The 5452-nt window shown below is 39.1% G+C and overlaps 1 long non-coding RNA gene across 1 annotated transcript in view; it reads left to right on the top strand.

Annotated features, from left to right (window-relative positions):
- Positions 1–3092, top strand: part of LOC126506210 (uncharacterized) — a 142055-nt gene extending 138963 nt beyond the window's left edge. Inside the window, exons 2-4 of the long non-coding RNA XR_007593149.1 lie at positions 934–1083; positions 2573–2644; positions 3028–3092. This is a non-coding gene — a long non-coding RNA (uncharacterized lncRNA). The remainder of the gene's footprint in view (positions 1–933; positions 1084–2572; positions 2645–3027) is intronic.
- The last annotated feature ends 2360 nt before the right edge of the window (positions 3093–5452 follow it).

Genomic DNA, 5452 nt, shown 5'->3' on the forward strand with positions numbered 1-5452 from the left:
TCACCAGCCAGACAAAGAGGAAGCAAGAAAGCAGCATGGGCAACACAGTGTCACGTCCACCCTCGTCCTGCAAGGAAAAACGCAACACCCGGAGCTCTTCTTGCAGCAGTTTTCAGGACTTTATTTACAATAATCTTTCTCCTTCTCCTTCTCTCTTTCCCTCTCTCTACCCTCTCTCTCTACCTTCTCTCTCCTTGCAAACATGTCTCTTTCCTTCCCTTTTCCTCTCTCCTCTTTATGCAAACCTCTCTCCCCGGGCAAACCTCTCTCAGCCCTTAAGTAGGCATGGGCTACCAATCCCGGATTGCCAGGTGGGCATTGCCCATAGGCCCACGCATATGCAAGCAGCTGATGATCATTGCGTGATCATAGCATAGGTCAGGCCTTAGCCATCTCGGGAGTTGATTATACATCTCCATCAGGTGTGACACCATGCAGCTAGCTACAATACAGAGTAAAGGCAATAAAACCACGAGGCAGAAAGTAAATTTAAAAAAAAAAAATGGGCTGATGTGAGTTATAAGAGCTAGTTAAAAACAAGCCTAAGTTATTGACTGCGTTTTTATAATTTATAATAACTCTTCATGTCATGATTTGGGAGCTGACTGGTGGGACAGAGAAAGAATCTCCACATATAGTGCTCAATGTGAAGCAACAGATGAAACCTTTATCTAAATATTCTTCATCAATAAGAACTCAGAAGTCAGATATTATGATAACAATCTGAATGATCAGAAAAGTGACCTGTGGCCTGGTAACAGAGAATCTGCTACACATCTCACTCATGACTTCTGAGAAACTGGTGTTTCAGAAATATAAGGACTAATCCCATCCAGGCTTGGGAATGTTCTGAAAAATCGGGAGGTGAAATGATAAAGCTTTGATGACAGTCTAACCGTGAAAATCTGGCTTTGAGTCCTTTCTCTCCCTCAGATGGAGGTGATCTTGGAAAAGGCAATCAGAGTTTCTGCTCCTTGGAGTGCTCTTCTGAAAACATCGACAATGACAAAATAGCGTAAAGGCCAGTGGAGTAATAATGAAACGGAAATGAAATGCCTAACAGAATGCCTGCACAGCACCACAGTAAGTTTATCTGCCTTTATTTGAGAACTTGCCTGTATGTTGTCAGCATTTATTTCACTGTCAGAGACAGGACAGGAAGCTCTGACTACTAGGACTCTAGGTTAGAAGCAGCCTGGGAACAAATGGTGGTCACCAGGGGCTAAATTACTCACGTGGGAACAAAAATAGGCAGAGACCAGATGGTATTGAACTACCATTGTATCAATATTAATAGCTACCATGCATTTATTGTCATTTTTCCAATGCTCACATTCATCCTCCAAAATCAAGGACAAAATTTTCCCTTTTTAGCCCACAAGGTAATAAACACTTAGAACATTTATATCATAATTAAGAACTCAAGTTCTTATCCTAAGGCATGTGGTCTTTCTAGTCTGTCCACACTTCAAGTGAATGATCTCTGAGACACTGAAAATATTACTTGATTCTGACTTCTACCTTTTCTTTTATATTTATAAGGATTGGAATTTTTGGTCTGAGAGAAAAATTCAGAAGTCTGTTTTCTCATCCCTTTCCTCTTATCTTTTTTTCTTTTCTAGTCATGGTTTTAATTTTTGTTGTTGATGAGTCTTGTTGAGTTTATGGATATTGAGTATTACAGTAAGTTACTGTGTATAGCAAGTGTATCTCTCCACAAAGAACTATTTGTCATTCATTAGTTTTATAATTACTATTATTAAGTGTCAGCTGATGGTTGATGGGTCTAGGCTGGGTTTGAGTGCCTTTGTGATTTGTGTCCCTCATCTTCCTACTAGAATTACCAGACAAGCTCAAGCCTGTTGATGATATGGCAGTTATACCACAGTTTCATTTCTATCCAGTTCTTTTGATTGAAGAAAATAAACTGGTTGAGTTCAAAGTCAAGGAGTGGAGATGATATCATTTCTTCCACTGAAATGGCACTGCTATTGTATGGCAAAACCATGGAAATGCTATGGGATGGGGTGGAGTCATTGATCAACTTATGTCAGAGATGTGTCAAACATGTAATCATTTTGATATCTACTATTGGCTAGTGGATTCTTTTCCTCTTTCTGAATTTGACTTGATGGTAAGTTAGTTTTCTTCTGATTCCTAAAAATGTAAACAAGATATCTCTCTTGGGCCTGTTGACACCCAGTATTGATTTTCCATGTATCCAATTCTGTTCTTTCCCATGTGAGTTTGTCTCAGAAAAAGAATATCCTACTGGAGCTTATGCCACTAAGTAGTATGTAATTATGAAGTAGATGGCAACTTTTGCTTTTGTTGTTTAAAATGAACATCCCCAAGTCTTCCTTACAGCATCCCATTTAGTTTAGTGAATTCAGATGCAATCTCAGTGAATGTACTCATGAAACCCATACTAGAACTCAGTATTTTTGTGTTGTAACTGGTATTATACCTCTGTAAACTCACCTGGTGTTACTTGATTCCTGCTAAAACTTCAAGATACAATATTTTTGTCTGTGGCAGAGCAAGATTTAAACTCAAGTCTTTTGAATTCCAGAGTTTTCTTTTGTTCCTTGGATAAGTTGCCTCTGAAAATGGGGCCGTGATATTGGCTAGAATCAGTTAATGGGTAAGTATTCCTTCGCCTACCACTATTGCTCTTATAATCTTTCTTAGAAATTACTCCATGAGAAGCTTGCTCTTCACAGTCAATGAATAACTGGGTGGTTATTTGCATAATTTGTTAATTATTATGGCAATGTTAAAATGCAAATCAAGCTTCCTGATAAGATGAAGAGGCCCACTGATTGTGGGTTGATCATTAAAGCTGCCGACACTGATTTCAGACAAGTCATGGTGGGAAATAAATTCTTATCCCAAGCTGAGTTAACAATTGACTGGCTTGCACCTGCACCAGTGCATTTCACTCTAGAAAGGCAAACATTCTCTAAGGATGTGTTGAACAGTCACATTGTTTTCATTTAGAGCCAAGCATTCTCTTTTCCTTTGCAGAGACTCACCTCATGGCCTCAGAAGGCTTTCTGTTTCTGTGAGCTTCTATCCCAATGTGGTATATGGCAGCTTACTGTTTCTAGTGAGTATTCCCTGAGGAAAGATGAAGAGGAGGCACAGTGTGATGACGGGAAATCATGGAGCCAGACGGACTTGGGTTTGAATTCTGCCTAACTGACTTAACAATTATGCATCGGTAGATTGGTTATTTCATCTCTCTGAAGAGAGGAGGTTCCAGATTTGTATAGCTCCCAATAATAAAAAGTAACAAAAGCCACCTTGTAGTCTTTTTGTAGGGACCAAGTGAGGTAAAATATGCAGAGAAATTCAGTGCAGCAATAGAGTCAGTATATGTGCATAGGCTTGGCAGGGACAACTACCAAAGATGGAGGTGAAAGGGCTCTTGAAGACTTTTCTCACACCATGGTCAGTGCTGTGCACTCAATATCCTATCCAGCAAAAGTAACCCTACTGAAGCCCATAGCATAACTATCTAGTGCAAAGAAAAGGTCATTTAAAAAGGTACCCATTATTATGGAATTTCATTCTGGGTGCTTATGCTTGATCCTGCCCCCCCACAAAAAAGTTGACCTTTTTTAGTAATCTATTTAAGTACAGTTTGTTTTCTCCTATTGGACACTGCTTCTTCAGTCTTTCTTTGATCCATCTCCATTTTGACATAGGAACCTGTAAGTTCTGAGGTGGGTTCTTGGTATGCTTCTCTAGATTGTCTGCTTGTGGGAGGGAGTAAGGGGGCACTAATGGAAAGCATGAACTCTGCTTCTGGAAGTGAGAGGGTTTCAGAAAGCTGCACTTGAGCACAGAAATGATGGTGATTTTTATGGACCCATAGTAGTAGGAGCACAAAACACCCTTTGAAAGTGCGTCAAAAAATATTCAAAAGTCAATAGAACTAAGTCCTCAGGGGATTTTCTGCTTATTTAGAAAATGTTTATGAGAGGCACAATTTATAATTAGATTGGCAACCATTAATCCAAATTAATGCTGGATTTCAGGTCCAACCAGATTCCAATGTTACTTGTAGTGAGATCTGTTGTAGACCTTAAGCCACATTGACTTATTTTTAAGTGTTTGTTATTGTAGCTGCCATTATCTGCACAGGGGGGAGAGGGAATGAAGAAAGGCCAGTCACACATACCACGTGCAGAAAAGTGGGTTTCAAGTGGGCTGTGTACACTCTGAAGGAATAGCACTTACTTCTGCAATAGCTCAGAATCTCAACACAAAGAAAGCAAACTAGTCTTGGTAGGAGGTCTCTGTATCTGAGAAGTCTCAGGCTCTAAGCATGCAGCAGGAGGAAGCTGCAGGTGCTGGTCCCTATAGACACTTGTCAATCATTTATAAACTCATATAAACCCTTGCACTTATACCCACTGTCAGCATTCATAATCATATCAGAGAAAGGTATCCCAGAGCCCGATGTGTGGGGGAACTTTTCCGATTCCCCATACATCTGAGGCATTGGTTCTCAAGGCTGTGCCATGTCACTCAGGACCTCACCCACTGCACACATTCTCTCAAGGCTTTTCTGCTCCCCACAATTATCTGCCTTTTCATTGTACTGATTTACGCTTACATTAAAAGGCAGTGTCTTACTCAAGCTAGTAGATGCTCATTCTTTTCATTCATTCTTTTTTCTTTCTTCATTCATTCTTTTCTTTCAAAAGTGCACAAGGAGACAGGAAAGGGAAGAAAAAGGGGAAGGGAATTATATCCACAGGAGAAACTATAAAAAGGGCTGAGTTTTTTTCTTTTGTTGGTGGTGAATTCCTTTTGAAGTAGTTTTTTGGTAGGTTGGAATTCTGTAGATCAAGAGAAGGGGAATGGGTGAAAAGAAAAGAATATCTGTGGGGAATATGAATATTTGTGTCATGTAGATTAAACATATATACACAGAGATTGTCACTGAGTAAGCTCTGTGTATTTTTGTTTAATATTTATGACATTCCATAAAGCTGAGCTTATTGTTCTTATACAGTAAGAAATAAAGTTAGGCTCAAAAAATATAATTAGTACTATCTTTAATACCTGCAGAATTTAGATTGCAAACCATGATTTTGGACTTCAGACATTTTTAGGAAAGGGCCAAAGTTCATATATTAAGCTTTATAGGGACTGTGGTATCTGTTTTGTAATTTTAATAATAATAATTGTAATTATGCAATGTGCCAAACCAAACACAGTCACTAACTATATCTGAAGGCTTGTATTCCAATAGAACTTCACTGTATGTAAAAAACAGGCATCACTGGGATTTGGCTTGTCAGTCTAATTTCTAACTTCTGTTTTTAATCCCTAGTCTTATAATTTAAGTATTCCTCCTCCCAAAGAGAAAAGGTCCAGATAAGGGCAGAGCTTAGAGCTGGAAAGCCAGCTTTGTAAAGGGTGTTATAAACATGGCTCG

Source organism: Alexandromys fortis, unplaced genomic scaffold, assembly GCF_014885135.2.
Source record: "Alexandromys fortis isolate MF-2015 unplaced genomic scaffold, M_Fortis_MF-2015_v1.1 scaffold_0, whole genome shotgun sequence".
Lineage (NCBI taxonomy): Eukaryota > Metazoa > Chordata > Mammalia > Rodentia > Cricetidae > Alexandromys > Alexandromys fortis.